Below are 17,686 nucleotides of genomic sequence, written 5' to 3' on the forward strand. Positions count from 1 at the left end.
CTGTGACCAGCCCGGGACATGGTGTCTGTACTCCACTGTGACCAGCCTGGGACATGGTGTCTTCCCCCAGTTTTAGGCAGAAAACAAAGCACTATTTGTCAGAATCCAAATTAATCCATTTCTCTCTCACTTGCCATTTTGCAACTGAAAACCAGATTTCCCAGACCCTTTTTCGGGATCCAAAGCCAAGAATCTCTTACTGTAAAGCCAAGCTTCTCCCCTGAGAACAGTATACATAGAAAGCTTTTGCTCCGTGAATGGCAGACTCTGAAAACTGGTCCCAGAATGCCAGGAAAACAGCAGCTTTCTCCTGTCTCTCTGAGTGCTGTTGTGCTACTTTTGAAGAGCAGACCATTGGTGGCAGCATGAGGAGACCTCCAAGGGAGACAGTGACATGGATTGCAGTGCCTTTAGGAGGAACTAAGCTTCCGCCCAGGCGTGTGAGCACCAGGAGACAGGGCTAGGAGAAGACGAGCCCCTGAGGAACCTGCCAAAACCTTTCTGCTGAGTTTAGTGTACTAAAACCAACTGGGCACCCAAGGGAGCCTCTTCTTGTGAGTGTGCAAAAGGGGCTCAAATCCAACAAGCGCAGGATTGAACTCATCTTTCTCTCAAAACTGTCTCTTCAACTCCAAAGTCACGACCTATGAAATAAATAATTGATAAGTTGGACTTCATTAAAATTAAAACTTCTGCTCTGTGAAAAAGAACATCAAGAGAATAAGAAGGCAAGCCAAAGACCAGCACAAAATATTTGAAAAAGACACATATCTGAGAAAGGACTGTTATCCAAAATACATAAAGGACTCTCAAAACTCAATAATAGGCAAACAAACAGCCTGATTAAAAATAGGCAAAAGACCTTAACAGACACATCACCAAAAAAGATATACAGATAGGAAATAAGCATGTGAAAAGATGCTCACATTGTATGTCACCACAGAAATGCAAAGTAAAATAACACTTAGCACTACACACCTATCAGAATGGCCAAAATCCACAACACTGACAGCACCAATTGCTGGTGAAGATGTGGAGCAACAGGAGCTCTCATGTGTCACTGGTGGGAATGCAAAATGGTACAGCCACTTTGGAAGTCAGTTTGGCTGTTTCTCACAAAACTAAACACCTTTACCATACAATCTGGTAATCGCACTCCTTGATATTTACCCAAATGAGTTAATAAACTTATGTTCACAAAACACCTGACCACAAATGTTTATGGCAGCTTTATTCAGAATTGCCAAAACTTGGAAAAAACCAAGATGTCCTTCAGTCGGTGAATGGATAAATAAACTATGGTGCATCCAGGCAACAGAATATTATTCAGGGCTAAAAAGAAGTGATCAAACCATGAAAAGACATGGGGGAACTTTAAATGCATGTTACTAAGTGAAAGAAACCAATCTGAAAAGGTCACACACTATATGATTCCAATGACATGACACTCTGGAAAAGACAAAACTATGGAGATAGGAAAAAGATCAGTGGTTGCAAGGAGGGAGAGATGAACAGGTGGAGCACAAAGGATTTTTTAGGGCAGTAAAGCCATTCTATATGATACTACAGTGGTGGACACATGTCGTTATACATTGTCCAAACCCATAGAATATACACCACCACGGTGAACCCTAATGTAAACTATGGGTTTGGGGTGATAATGATGTGTCAGTGTAGGTTCTGTACTATAACAAATGTACCACTGTGGTGAGGGATGTGGATGGTGAAGGAGGTTGTGCATGGGTGGAGACAGCGGGTATATTAAAAGTCTCTGTACCTTCCTCTCAATTTTGCTGTAAACCTAAACTGCTCTAAAAAATAAAGTTTATAATTTTTTTTAAAAACTGTCTTTTTCAATTATCACCTATCTAGGTGAATGCACCATTGTCCATTCAGTTTCCCAACCCAAAAATACAGGCAGTGTATTTGGTTCCTCTCTCTCGCCTAACAACAAATTAATCACCAAGGGCACCAGTTCATTTCAGCGTCTCTGGAATCCATCACCTCCTCTCCATCCTTCTGTCTTTTTTCTAATTTGTTCTTCTTCTGTTCCCTAGATTATTGCACCATCTTCTTAAATGTTCTTGTTCCACTTTAATCTACTCACCATAGTAAGTCTTCCCAAAACGCGAAGACAATCATGTCACGGTTCTCCTTAAAGCCCTTCAATGGCTCCCCATGACTCTCAAAGTAAAGCCCAAGCAGCATGGTTTACTAAGCCCTACATCCTTGGTCCTGCACTCCCCACGTCATGACTGTCTCCTCCCAAAATCTATGATCTGGCCACATCGAACCTCTTTCCGGTCCTTAATGCTTTTGTGTCCAGCTTTTCCCACAAGCAGTTCCCTGTTCCTGGTACATTCTCCCAGGACTCTTCTTTTCACCTAGCTATCCCTTTTTATCTTTGGAGTATGAACTTAATCATTTTTCTCTCCAGGAAGTCTTAGTTCCAGTTAGGAACTAGAGACAGTACTTTCCATGCCCTCGAAGCGCCACTTCTGTCCACAGAGGCAATTACCACTTTTCATTATCATCATTAATTTCCCCCCTCGGGCCTCCTCACAAGCTGGCAAACCCTGCAAGGGCAAGAATTGACATCAGTCTGTGTTCTCTTAGCCCCTAACACATGCCTTGCCTAAAGCAGAAGTTCAATACTTGATAAATATATGAATGAATCAACAAATGAAGCAAAATGCTGAATGAAGATAATGAACAAAGAGACCCTCCCCACTTGGATGCAGAAGGGAGGAGAGGAGAAGAGAAGAACTAACACTGAACAGACAAAACGAGGAAAGAACTGATGATGGCTGCACGGGGTAAGAAATAGCACAGGGATGCCGCAAAGGATGAATACTGTCCAGCTCTTTAAACATAAATAATAATGTACACACAACGATTAGGATAAGCAAACAAATGGTTTACTTAGTGTTCAGAAAGTGGATTCAGAAGGATCTCCAGACAGAGCTGAAAGGGTCTTCAAGAGGAGAGGAAACGAAAGCCTCTGGAGTCCTTTGAGCCAAGGGGAGGCCCTAGAAAAACCCCAAAGTCTCTCCTCTACTCTGTGAAGCCCCCAGTTACATCCTTGCTGGTGTGCGGGGCACAGTGATGTTTACCAGCCCACAAGAGAATCTGAACAATGCTAAGAAGCATTAATAGAATAACAGTTAGAGAGTGTATCTGCACCCATATAACCTATGGATAATTGCCTTTGTAGGGTGAAACCAGACAGCCAGGATGTTTAGAATTTATTAGTTAAAGCTGTGAAAAATATTTCCTTCCCATTGGCTACAAGCTCGTCACTGTATTCCCTGTGGTTTCTCTCCCTCTAGCTGGTCAGCCAGCCCCTGGGGCACAGGGAAGGAGCTGGCTGCTGCTGTAGCCCCAGGAGCTGAGCAAAAAGAAGCACTGAGTCAGAAAAACAAACTACTGTCCTGCTCTGGAATGGGTGCCATCAACTAGAGTGGGCAAGCAGAGAAAGCAGGTCAGAGCTCGTGAGAAGCTGCAGGGAGGAAAGACGGAAATGGCCTATTTTCTAATTGCACACAAACCCATCTGGCTGGGCGGGTCTGTGCCACACTGGTCTGAACCGAGAGAAGAGGTGTTTTCAGGTGACCATCGACCACCCTCTCACACAGGTTTCTCCAAGACCCAGTGGCCTCAGCTCTCACTCAGCACAACCCCCACCCACCCTCCCTCACCCTACCCCCGCGCAGGGTCCTTGGCCATTTCCTTTGAGTTCCCATTCTTCTTCTACAACAATCCTGCCTCTGCGGGTGAAGCAGAAGTTGCTAACCTGAGTTAATAACTCAGGAGCATGATCCTATCATATGGTTTGTAACACGTAAGTAAAGAACGTTTAAAAAACCATGTAAACAATGAATTACCAACCACACATCCTTAGAATGGCCAAAATCCAGAACACTGACAACACCAAATGCTGGTGAGGATGTGGAGCAGTAGGAATGCTCGTTCATTACAGAAGGAATGCAAAATAGTACGGCCACTTTGGAGGACGCTTTGGCAGTTCATTACAAAGCTAAACATAGTCTTATCAAATGATCCAGCAATCACACTCCTAGGTATTCACCAAATAGATTGAAAATTTATAGCCACACAAAAACCTGCCCACAGGTGTTTATAGCAGCTTTATTCATAATTGCCAAACCTCAGAAGCAACTAAAATGACCTTCAGTAGATGACGAGATAAACTGTGGTACATCCAGACAACGAAATACTATTCAGTGCTAAAAGAAATGAGCTCTCAAGCCATGAAAAGACATGGAGGAATCTTAAATGCAAATTACTAAGTGAAAGAAGCCAATCTGAAAAAGGCTACATACTGTATGATTCCAACTATAGGGCATCTGGGAAAGGCAAAACAGTGCAGACAGTAGGAAGATCAGTGATTTCCAGGGACAGAGGGGCAGGGATGAAAGGTGGAGCACAGGGAATTTTCAGAGCAGTGAAACTATTCTGTCTGATACTGAAATGGTGGATACATGTCGTGAAACATTTGTCACAACTCATGGAAGGTACACCACCAACTGTGAGCCACAATATAAACTATGGACTTTAGTTAATAATAATCTATCAATATTGGCTCATCAATTATGGAAAATGTTGATACTACTACAAGAAATTAATAACAAGGGAAACGTTGCGGGGGGGGGGGGGGGGGCCGGTGTGAGAACTCCCTGGACTTTCCACTCAATTTTTCTGTAAATCTAAAACTGTTCTAGAAGATAAAATCTATTAACTTTTTAAGAGATATAACTTACCAGTAACAGTGCCATCCTCTCAAAAACTACTTATTGACTTTCCCACAAAAGATGGTTTCAAGTACTTGGATCTTTTAAGAACAACGCTTGTAATAAGACATGGAGATATTTTTGCAAAACAAAAACCTTGGAGAATTATGTTTAAAAATAACAATAGGAATGAAGTCTTGGCTCTTCATATTGTGTTAATTTAAGTCAGTCGGTTAACCTCTCTAAACCTCAGTCTAACACTTCTTTAAAAAGAAAAGAATAGAGGCTAGTCTGGTGGCACAGTGGTTAAGTTCACACATTCTGCTTTGGAGGCCCGGAGTTCACCCACTGGGACCCCGGTGTGGACCTACACACCACTTGTCAAGCCATGCTATGGCAGGTGTCCCACATATAAAATAGAGGAAGATGTGCACAGATGTTAGCTCAGGGCTAATCTTCCTCTGCAAAAAGAGGAGGATTGGTGGCAGATGTTAGCTCAGGGCTAATCTTCCTCAGAAAAAAAAAATTAAAACAAGAAAAAGAAAAGAATAAAATAATGATGATGCATCAAATATTTCAAAACTAGATCCATGCACTTAATATATTTTCTTTTTTTACTTCATTGATCAGACATTCAAAAATTTTCAAATAATTCCTAGAACTCTATCACTTATGAATACAATAATCTATGTTATTTTAGATTGCATAAACTTACTTTCAACATAAAAATCAAGTCAAAATCAATTACACATTAAATTGGTTACATGTGCATCTTTAACTTATCACCATCTACCTTTATTCCACTCTGTGATGCACAAAAACCTTACAATAGTGTACTTCCAGTTACTCCCTCCCAGTCTCTGTGCTATTGTCATCATGCATTTACTTCTACATATGTTATAAACCTTGCAATATATTGTACGCATTTTTGTCTAAACAATTGGTTATCTTTAAATAAATTTAAAATGAGGAGAAGTATTTTATGTTTACTCAAATATTTACCATTTCTGGCACTCTTCGTCACTTTGTGTCAAGCCAAGTTTGCAGCCAGTATTATTTCCCCACAACCTAAGCTTGCTTTAAAATTTCTTTTTTTTTAATTGAGTTAATGATAGGTTACAATCTTGTGTGATTTCAGTTGTACATTAATGTTTGTCATTCGTGTTGTAGGTGCACCGTTTCACCCTTTGTGCCCACCCCCCACCCCACCTTTCTCCTGGTAGCCACTAATCTATTCTCTTTGTCCACATTTTTAAATTCCTCATATGAGTGGAGTCATACAGAGGTTATCCTTCTCTAACTGTCTTATTTCACTTAACATAATTCCCTCAAGGTCCATCCATGTTGTTGCAAATGGGATGATTTTGTTCTGTTTTGCAGCTGAGTAGTATTCCATTGTATATATATATATATATACCACAACTTCTTTATCCATTCATCTGTTGATGGGCACTTAGGTTGCTTCCATGTCTTGGCTATTGTAAATAATGTTGCAATGAACATTGGGGTGCATAGGACTTTTGGAAATGCTGACTTCAAGCTCTTTGGATAGATACCCAGTAGTGGAATGGCTGGATCATATGGTAGTTCTGTTTTTAATTTTTTGAGGAATCTCCATACTGTTTTCCATAGTGGCTGCACCAGTTTGCATTCCCACCAGCAGTGTATGAGGGTTCCATTCTCTCCACAGCCTCTCCAACATTTGTTACTATTAGATTTAGATATTTTTGTCATTCTAATGGGTGTAAGGTGATATCTTAGTGTAGTTTTGATTTGCATTTCCCTGATGATCAGCAATGATGAGCATCTTTTCATGTGCCTATTGGCCATCAGTATATCTTCTTTGGAGAAATGTCTGTTCATGTCTCCAGCCCATTTTTTGATTGGGTTGTTTGATTTTTTGTTGTTGAGTTGTGAGAGTTCTTTATATATTATGGATATTAAGCCTTTGTCAGATATATGGCTTGCAAATATTTTTTCCCAGTTAGTGGTTTGTTTTTTTGTTTCAATCCTGTTTTCCTTCACCTTGAAAAAGCTCTTTAGTCTGATGAAGTCCCATTTGTTTATTCTTTCTATTGTTTCCCTTCTCTGAGAAGACATGGTGTCCGAAAAGATCCTTTTAATACTGATGTCAAAGAGTGTACTGCCTACGTTTTCTTCTAGAAGCCTTATGGTTTCAGGTCTCACCTTTAGGTCTTTGATCCATTTTGAGTTTGTTTTGGTGAATGGTGAAAAAGAATGGTCAATTTTCATTCTTTTACATATGGCTTTCCAGTTTTCCCAGCACCATTTGTTGAAAAGACTTTCTTTTCTCCATTGTATGCACTCAGCTCCTTTGTTGAAGATAAGCTGTCCATAGATGTGTGGTTTTATTTCTGGGTTTTCAATTCTGTTCCATTGATCTGTGCACCTGTTTTTGTACCAGTACCATGCTGTTTTGATTACTGTAGTTTTGTAGTAAGTTTTGAAGTCAGGGATTGTGATGCCTCCCGTTTTGTTCTTTTTTCTCAGGATTGCTTTAGCAATTCGGGGTCTTTTATTGCCCCATATAAATTTTAGGATTCTTTGTTCTAGTTCTGTAAAGAATGTCATTGGGATTCTGATTGGGATGGCGTTGAATCTGTAGATTGCTTTAGGTAGAACGGACATTTTAACTATGTTTATTCTTCCAATCCATATACATGGAATGTCTTTCCATCTCCTTATGTCGTCATCCAATTCTCTCAGAAAGGCCTTGTAATTTTCATTATATAGGTCCTTCACTTCCTTAGTTAAATTTACCCCAAGGTATTTTATTCTTTTTGTTGCAATTGTGAATGGTATTGTGTTCTTGAGTTCTTTTTCTGTTAGTTCATTGTTAGAATATAGAAATGCTACTGATTTATGCAAATTGATTTTATACCCTGCAACTTCGCTGTAGTTTTTGATTACTTCTAAGAGTTTTCCAATGGATTCTTTGGGGTTTTCTATATATAAGATCATGTCATCTGCAAAAAGCGAAAGTTTCACTTCTTCCCTCCCTATTTGGATTCCTTTTATTCCTTTATCTTGCCTGATTGCTCTGGCCAGGACCTCCAGTACTATGTTAAATAAGAGTGGTGATAGAGGGCATCCTTTTCTCGTTCCTGTTTTCAGGGGGATGGCGTTCAGTTTTTGCCCATTGAGTATGATGTTGGCTGTGGGCTTGTCATATATGGCCTTTATTATGCTGAGGTAGTTCCCTTCTATGCCCATTTTGTTCAGAGTTTTTATCATAAATGGCTGTTGGATCTTGTCAAATGCTTTCTCTGCATCTATTGAGATGATCATGTGGTTTTTATTCCTCAGTTTGTTGATGTGGTGTATCATGTTGATTGATTTGCGGATGTTGAACCATCCCTGTGTCCCTGGTATGAATCCCACTTGATCATGACGTATGATCCTTTTGATGAATCGCTGAATTCTGGTGGCCAAAATTTTGTTTAGAATTTTTACATCTATGTTAATCAGTGATATTGGCCTGTAGTTCTCTTTTTTCGTGGCATCCTTGTCTGGCTTTGGTATCAGCGTGATGTTGGCCTCATAGAATGTGTTAGGAAGTGTTCCATCCTCCCTAATTTTTTGGAATAGCTTGAAAAGGATAGGTATTAAATCCTCTCTGAAAGTTTGGTAGAATTCCCCAGGGAAGCCATCTGGTCCTGGGGTTTTATTCTTTGGGATGTTTTTGATTGCTGTTTCAATCTCTTTCCTTGTGATTGGTCTGTTCAAATTGTCTGCTTCTTCTTAAGTGAGCTTTGGGAGATTGTAGGAGTCCAAGAATTTATCCATTTCCTCTAGGTTATCCATTCTGTTAGCATAGAGTTTTTCATAATATTCTCTTATAATCCATTGTATTTCTGCAGAGTCTGTTGTTATTTCTCCTCTTTCATTTCTGATTTTGTTCATTTGCCCTTTCTCCCTTTTTTTCTTTGTAAGTCTGGCTAGGGGTTTGTCAATTTTATTTATCTTCTCAAAGAACCAGCTCTTTGTTTCATTGATCCTTTCTACCACCTTTTTCGTTTCAATAGTACTTATTTCTGCTCTGATTTTTATTATTTCTCTTCTTCTGCTGACTTTGGGCTTTATTTGTTCTTCTTTCTCTAGTTCAGTTAGGTGTAGTTTAGTATTGCTTATTTGGGATTTTTCTTGTTTGTTAAGATGTGCCTGTATTGTGATGAATTTTCCTCTTAATACGGCTTTTGCTGTATCCCATATGAGTTGGTATGGCATGTTATCATTTTCATTAGTTTCCAGGTGTTTTTTGATTTCTTCTCTAATTTCTTCAATGATCCATTGCTTGTTCAGTAGCGTATTGTTTAGTCTCCACATCTTTGTGCCTTTCTCAGCTTTTTTCTTGTAATTAATTTCTAGCCTAATAGCATTATGATCAGAGAAGATGCTTGTTATTATTTCAATTTTTTTAAATTTGTAGAGCCTTGCCTTGTTTCCCAACATATGGTCTATCCTTGAGAATGTTCCATGTGCACTTGAGAAGAATGTGTATTCTGCTTTTTTAGGATGAAGTGATATAAATATGTCTATTAAAACCAGTTGTTTTAGTTTTTCATTTAGCTCCACTATTTCTTTGTTGATTTTCTGTCTGGATGATCTGTCCATTGATGTGAGTGGGGTGTTGAGGTCCCCTACTATTATTGTGTTGTTTTTAACATCTTCCTTTAGGTCTGTTAATAGTTGCTTTATGAACCTTGGTGCTCCTATGTTGGGTGCATAGATATTTATAAGTGTTATTTCCTCTTGATGAAGTGTCCCTTTGATCATTATATATTGTCCCTGTGTGTCTCTCTTTACCTGTCTTATTTTGAAATCCACTTTGTCTGATATAAGAATTGCAACACCTGCTTTTTTTCCTTGCTATTAGCTTGAAGTATTGTCCTCCACCCCTTCACTCTGAGCCTGTGTTTGTCCTTGGGGCTGAGAGGTGTGTTTCCTGGAGGCAACAAATTGTTGGATCTTGTTCTTTAATCCATTTTGCCACTCTGTGTCTTTTTATTGGAGAGTTCAATCCGTTTACATTGAGAGTGATTATTGATGCATGTGGACTTAAAGCTGTCAATCTGTTGCTCATTATCTGGCTTTCCTGCTTTTCTCTTCCTGTGTGCTTTATCCTACCCATTTGATACTGCAATTTCTTATGCTGGGTTTCTTAGATTTTTGCTTATTTATGTTTTTTGTCTCTGTTCTGTTATTTAGTTTAGTGTCTACCCTGAAGTTTGTATTTAGAATCTCGTGTATAATATAGTTTATTCTCTGGTGGTCTCTTACTTACTTGGCCTAGACTAATTTAGTCCCTTTGCTCTTCCCCTCCTAAATTATTATTTTCACTTCTTGTTCCAACTTGTGTTATGAGTTTGTAGTTAGAGTGATAAGATTGTCTTTGCTTTGGTAGTTTCCTTCCCTTTATCCTAATGCTTATAGTGCCAGTCTACTGGTGACAAATTTTCTCAGCTTTTCTTTCTTTGAAATGTCTTTATTTTGCCTTCATTTTGGAAGGACATTTCCTCTGGATATAGAATGCTGGTTTGTCAGGTGCCTTTTTGTTCTTTCAGCACTTTAGAGATGCTGCTCCATTGTCTTTTGGCTTGTGTTGTTTTCACAGTCCACAGTCATCCAATCTCTGATCCTGTGCGTATAACATGTCTTTTGTCTCTGGCTGCTTTTAAGATTTTGTTCTTTATGACAGCTTTTCAGCAATTTGACTATAAAGTGCTTTGGGGAATGTGTAGGGGTGTGTTGGGGGGTGTTTATCCTGCCTGTGATTTATTGAGATTCTTGGTTTACAGCTTAACCAAATTTGGAAATTGTTCAGCTATGATACTTTCTAATATTTTTTCTGTCTTCTACCCTTTTCTGACACATATGATAGACAGCTTTCTATTGTTTCATAGGTCACTGAGACTGTTGTTTTTGGTTATTTTCAGCCTTTTCTCTCTCTGTGCTTCAGTTTAGATGGTTTCTGTTGTTTTGTATTCAAGCTTACTGATTTTTATCTTCTGAGGCCTAATAGTCTGTTAATACTATCCACTGTATTTTTTATTTCTGACAATGTATTTTTCATCTCTAAAGTTTCATTTGGGTTTTTTTTTTATATCTTCCATTTCTTTCTTTATCAGGTTCATGTTTTTCTTCTACATTCTTGAGCAAATTTATAATAGCACTTTTTAAGTTCTTGTCTGTTAATTCCATGATTGTTGTCATTTCAGGTTCTGTTTCTATAGGCTGGTTTTTCTCATGGATATGGGTCATATTCTTCTGCATCTTTACATGACTTTTTTTTATTGGATGCTGGATATTGTGAATCTGAATTTTGTTGTCTTCTTTTGTGGAGTGTTGAATTTTGACCTGACAAGCAATTAATTTACTTATGGATAGGCCTAATGCTTTGGGGACTTGTTTATAGGCATTGTTAAGCCAAGTCTGGAGTACCCATTACTCTAGGGCTATTTAGTCATATTTTTTAAGGCCTGGTCTTTATGGGGTCTTTTCTTAAGGCCCCAAGTGTTCAGTCAGGTCTTTTATTTGTTTTCTTTTTAGATTGGCACCTGAGCTAACATCTGTTGCCAATCTTTTTTTCTTTTTCTTCTTCTTTTTCTCCCCAAAGGCCCCCAGTATATAGTTGTATATTCTGCTTGTAGGTCCCTCTGGTTGTGCTACGTGGGATGCTGCCTCAGCATGGCTTGACAAGCCATGCCGTGTCCATGCCCAGGATCCAAATCGGCAAAACTCTGGGCCGCCAAAGCGGAGCATGCAAATTTACCACTTGGCCACAGGACCAGCCCCAGGTCTTTTATTTCTGGCTGGTCAGAACATAAGGTCTCCCAGCCCTATGTAAGCTCTGAGAATTGTTCAGCTTACAGCTCCCCAGTAGTCTATTGTTGCTGGACTTATGCACGTGTGGCTTAATATTCAGCAAAAAACTCAAGGAGATGCTATGCAGATTTCCAGAGCTCTTTCTCTACATCATTCACTTCTCTCCAGTATTCCTTTTTTTTTTTTTAAAGATTAGCACGTGAGCTAACATCTGTTGCCAATCTTTGTTGTTTTTCTTCTTTTCCCCAAAGCCCCCCAGTACACAGTTGTATATCCTAGTTGTAGGTCCTTCTGGTTGTGCTATGTGAGAGGCCACCTCAGCATTGCCTGATGAGCAGTGCTAGGTCTGTGCCCAGGATCTGAACTGGCGAAACCCTGGGCTGGTGAAGCAAGTGCGTGAACTTAACCACTCAGCCATGGGGCCAGCCTCACGTCCAGTATTCTTCCCCACAAATTTCAGCCATCTCTGCTTTCCTGAATATTGATATCCGTCTGTCAGAGCAGTGCTCTACTTGAGTTCCCCTTCTTATGCCATAGTTTAGAAAGTGCCTCCAGGCAAAATCCAGGGAAACTGTTGGTCTCACCTGCTTTGTTTCCCGTCTATGTAGCATACAGTCTTGTGCTGCCTGTTGTTCAGCACCTGAAACAGTTGTCTGATATATTTTGTCCAAGTTTCTAGTTGTTTATGGCAACAGGGAAAATCCAGTACTAGGTGGTCTGTCAAGGTTTTATAAACTTCCTTAAGTTGTAAGACTGTCTTTCCAATAGGCTATATTTTCTTAAATATTGCTGGTACGTTAAACGCTACGTATGCACTTAGTCCTTCTTAACCCCAAAATACTAATGCCATGATTTTACTTCTCCTAACCATTGTTATACTTAATCCTGTTTGAAAGAGTCCCATCCACTAAGGAAGACAATTGCCATTCCAGTTTAACTGAATATATCTTAACCATAACATGGTGTTCATCTTGGCAGTGCTGAGGAGACTCACTGAGTCCTATTTATAATCACTATACCAACGATGCCATAACTCACTAGAAGTGCCACTTGACCCAAATCCATGGATTCAAGGTAAACACATTACCTAATTCTTCAGTGTATTCACAGAAGTCCACAACTCCCACTCAGGTTGATCAATTAATCAGAATTTGCATTTTTTCATTCCTAAAAGATAGATAGATAGAGATATGTAGATATATGTCTTTATGTCTTAGAAGACCTTTAAATCCTATGGTGTTCTGCACTTTTTCAGTCTCAAGTCTTACAGATGATATACTGATATTCAGTTGGACTTTAAATATTTCACATGACTTTGTCAAACTTGCAGCTATAACATCAGAAGTCATTCTGTTGACATAGGGGCACTGTGAATCTGTGAGCACTGTGCCAGCATAGCCTTAAAAAGCTGTGGTACAGACAGGGCATATGGGACCCTCAGTAGCAGGGCAATGGTGAATATGCCAACAACAGCTCTTTGAGATTAGCAAAAAGGTGCAATGTGTCCACACTTAGACCATGAGAAGTGGGCTCAGGAAGATAATATAGCCAAATGGATATAATGGTTCATTTTGGAAACTACAAACCCCTCTAGGTATCCCAAGCAGAAAGTTATTTAAATTAGGGCATTAAGAAACAAAATCTTGGGGCTGAAGGAGCAAAAGATGGGAAAGTTGGTGGTCTCCAGAGATCAGAATCTGCAGACAGCCATATCATCCTGGAAGGAGGTAACACTCATCTGAGCCCACACTCCTCTGCCCTCATACGGCCTGTAGGTTCCAGAAGGCCTGGGGTTTTGCCAGTTAATGCCTCTGTGGGAGTCGATGCTCACCTTCCAGTGGTACTACAACTGCTGGCAACTACTGCAGTAGTCTGCAGTCACCTGCCTCTGCTGAAGACAAGGTAGTTTCTATTTTCTTCCCACATTTAATTAGTCATGAGTACCTAGCATTGCCTCCCATGGGCCCCAGCTAAGTAAAGAGTCTGGAAAATGAAGTTTGCAGGTTTCCAGCCACAGCGGTTTAGGGAAGAATATAAAACACCAAGTATGAGGCTATGTCAACAGACAATACTTGGCAGAGTTTATTGGGCCAGCTTGTCCACCCGCTAGGATTCAGTCTTCTCATCCCTACAATGGTGATGATAATAGCACCTAATAGCACCTCACAAGCTTATTGTAAGAATTAAAGGAGCTATAGTTTATAAAGCTCTTAGAAAAGTGTCTGGCACATAAGAAACACAATAAATCATGTAGTTTTTGTTATTATTGGTTAATAAACAACAGAATGAAAGGTCAAGCCATCTCTGGGTTGACTGTACAGAATCTGACTGCACAGGTGACTGTGCCCTTTGCCCAATGCTGCTACCCATGCACACGGTTCTCATTTGTCCATTTGGAGAGGGATACAACAAAAACTGTATTGACTTCCTGCTCACTGTATTAATAATTTCTTATGGTCCCCAAACACTGTGTAAGTTAATAACCTTTGAATCCGTCCACTCACAGTAAAACAAGCTCTTTACCAAATGCATATGTTATATACCTCAAAAGCATGTGAGAAATATTTTAGAAAAATTGCCTTAGGCATAACATTGAGGTCAAATTAACTTGAGAATACAAACTCAAAAATGTGTGCTTATAAATTAATCCAGTCGCTCAGTCAGGGCTCCCCTGCTGGCCCTCTGGATTGACTGCACTGGAATGGCTTTGATCTGGTGTTCTGGAAGGAACCCAGGACAACAGTAGGCATTTGATATATGTTAAGTAATAATAATGAGGGCAATAAGTACTTGTTATATTGAGTGGATGGAGCTGTTCAGGTTCAGGAGAACCCTTCTAAGCTCTAGTGCTTAAGAGATAAACAATTAAGACTCTGGAAACCTTTGCACACCCAATAGAATCTCTACCTCTATTCAGCATTTCAGCCAATTTCTGGACCAGGGACTGAAAACATGAATATCTCTTTAAACAGCAGCCAAAAAAACCTCATACTATAATTTTTTTAAAAGTATCAGCCTTTCAGCTAGCCAGAGACCTGTGTTCAAATTCTGACTCTGTCCCTTATAAAGGGTGAGATCTTAAGACAGTCAACCTCCCAGCCCTGAGATTCCTCACTTTAAAAATATGGGCATTGATAATAATGTTTCAAGGTTGCAGAGTACTTCTCACATAAGTAATGCATATTTTTATTATAAAACCAACCTGCACTTATAGGCAACACTGGATCAATTATCCTCCTCAAAATCTAAAGCAGAAAGCTAGACTCCAAAAAGCAATCTATTTGGCTTTTGAATGAGATTTTGTATGTGAATATCCACGTGTCATACATACTATGCTTCGAACAAAACACTAAATATCCAATTCTGGATGAAGTGGAAAATTAATTTTCCCAGTGTAATACTTTTCAAATATTTGAAGTATTTTCACAAATTATAATCCCATCAAGAAAAAGTAGCATTTGATACGTCAGGGTTTATTCACTAGATCCAAATAGTTGTAGGAAGAAATGAAGTCAAATTCTCATGCCAGTCTACCCAATCCGTTCTTCCTACAGTAGTGATCTCCACCCAAAAAATGAAACCTGGGCCATCTTGCCCAACCCTCCCTCAACCCCATGCCCAAAAGTTAGGTGAAGGCCTTCATCCTGCAGGAATCAGGATAAGGAGACTGACTTAGGAATCCAGGTCATCCACGAAAGCATCTCCTTTCTCTTGAATGGCCAGTGAAAAATTTTTGAGCTCTAAAATCATACTTCTGAGCAGTATTTCCCAAATGCTCATGTATCAAATTGCCATTTCCCCGTTATTTTTAGTGCTTAATCTGAACAGTGAAAGTCAAATATAGGATTGACTATAAACTTGTATGTGCTAATCAAAATATAATTATGAAAAAGGCTGTGATAAGAACGCTACAAAAATACTGCGGGGGGATTTTTTGTTTGTTTTTATTATTTTAATATGTTTTAAAATGGACCATAGTAACAGATGTGCAGCTTATTTATTCCACTGGGTTTTTTAAAATGTACTATAGATTTGGGGAAAAATAACTAATATTTATTGAATGTTTATTATATGTCAGTGTTCTAAACTTTTGTTTTATTGATGTTTCTACCCTCAAAACAATCCAGTGAAATAGGTCCTGTTATTATCTTTATTTTCCGCCTAAGAAGATCCCATCTCAGAAAATGTAGGCTCCATTCTCGTAGTTGTTCAGCCCAAAATTCTTGCATCCTCCTTGATTCTTCTGGTTCACTCCCACCCCAAGTCCAATCCCTTAGCAAACTGCAAATATGAAACGTTCACATTTCGGTTGCTCTCTACTCCGCGCCGCCTGGATTGTTCTACTTGCTCCTTCCTCATTGATCTCCCTGCTTCCATCCTTGTCCCCTGCAGTCTACCGATCAAGCAACAGTCAGAGTGATCCTTTTAAAATACAAGCCCGATAGTGTCACCCTCCGCTCAGGATGCTCCAATACCCTCCCGCCCCACGCGGAGCCTCTGGCCGGGGATCCTCTGGGACAGCTCCGGGCGCTGAACCTTTCTCACTCTAGTCACACCCCCTCCAGGGCTGCGCCGACGACAAGCAGCGCAGGGGCACAGGGCCCGCTCCGAAGGCGCCTGCTTGCAGTTTAACGGTCTGTGGGGCTGTCTGATAGTCTTAATAATTTCATCCCTGAGTGTGCGTTTGATAAGTGAAGATCACAGAGCCTGCGCGGGGGACTGGGTCCCGCCTCCGAGGATGGGCTATCGGCCCGCTCCGCCCTGCCCCCTGGGGCCCCCGTCCCCTCCGCATTGGGGCACCCAGGTCTCATCGCCCGGAGAAGCCCACGCTCCACCGTCGCCCTCCGCTCTAGGTGGGGTCCTGACAGGGCGTGTGGAGGGCTGCGGTGGCCGCGTGCCCCCCGCATCTCGCGGGCCCAGCTCCCTTCCAGGTACACAGTGCGTCCTGGCGCGGAGGCTGCAGTCTCCGGGGGTCTCCTGTCTGCAGTGAGGGATGGTGACGGCCGCGGGAAGGGAAGCTTTTCCTTTTGCGCTGGGCCCCACCGCTTACGGAGCCGACCCTGTGGCCTCCGGGCTGGTCCTCTAACATGCAGCCTGGCCCCACCTCAGGGCTTTGCAAGGACCGGTTCCTCCGTCTGCGACAGTGCCCCGCCCCCGACCTCGACCCCTGCTCCGACCCGACAGGGCTCCTCCTGGACTTCTTTAGGGGCTTTTCAAACGCCATCTCATCAGGGCTGCCACTCACCTTGGAGAACTACCATCCCCAGCCATCATTCCCCGGCCCCAGTCCCGGTTCAATTTTCTTCAGAATACTTTCCACCCTCGTGGGCACTTACCGTTTCCTCTCTCCACTAAAATGTAAGTTCTAGGAGAGCAAGGACATTTGGGGGTTTGCTCACGGCTATATCCCTGGCAGTGCGTACTTGCAAGCGAGAGTTCATGAAAATTTGCTAAATAACTGAATTCCCATTTTGTAAACGCGTAAATTGAGACTCAGAGATGTGAAGCGACTTGTTAACCTCACAGCACCGGGATTCACCCAGGCAGTGTGCCCAGGAGACCCTGCTTTGAACCACTAGACTACCGAAGTGCCTTCCCAAGTGGCAAAGCTTGGAGTGAGAAAGAAGTCTTCATTGGCCGTAAATGAAGCCTCTGCAAATTTATCTGCCGGATTTGAACCAAATATAAGATAAAATGTCATCTTTTTTTGTTTGATTAACTTCTGTTTAGATGAAAAACCGTTAAAAAAAAGAGCTTCTGAATCTAGAAGGATTATTAACTGACTTATAGATAGTAATCTTGTGGAAACTATAGGCACGAGAGTTAAACATTAAATGTGAAAAATATCAAACCACAGTCTGTACTAAGATGTATGAAAAAACACTTTGAGGGGCCCACCTATGGCCCAGCGGTTGAGTTCATACCCTCTGCTTTGGTATCTGGGGTTCCCCAGTTCAGATCCTGGGCATGGAACTACACACCGCTGGTGGAGCCATGCTGTGGTGGCACCCCACATAGAAGAACTAGAATGACTTACAACTAGGATATACAATTATGTACTGGGGCTCTGGGGAGAAAAAAAAACACGCTTT

At 40.8% G+C, this 17,686-nt stretch overlaps 1 protein-coding gene and 1 long non-coding RNA gene across 2 annotated transcripts in view; one reads left to right on the top strand and one right to left on the bottom strand.

The window, feature by feature from the left end:
* Positions 1–17,686, top strand: part of XKR4 (XK related 4) — a 399,847-nt gene that overhangs the window by 357,256 nt on the left and 24,905 nt on the right. The window lies entirely within an intron of this gene.
* The window catches only part of LOC124228200 (uncharacterized), an 87,838-nt gene that overhangs the window by 36,229 nt on the left and 33,923 nt on the right, over positions 1–17,686 (bottom strand). Inside the window, exon 2 of the long non-coding RNA XR_006885658.1 lies at positions 12,682–12,761. This is a non-coding gene — a long non-coding RNA (uncharacterized LOC124228200). The remainder of the gene's footprint in view (positions 1–12,681; positions 12,762–17,686) is intronic.

This window comes from Equus quagga, chromosome 16 (assembly GCF_021613505.1).
Source record: "Equus quagga isolate Etosha38 chromosome 16, UCLA_HA_Equagga_1.0, whole genome shotgun sequence".
Lineage (NCBI taxonomy): Eukaryota > Metazoa > Chordata > Mammalia > Perissodactyla > Equidae > Equus > Equus quagga.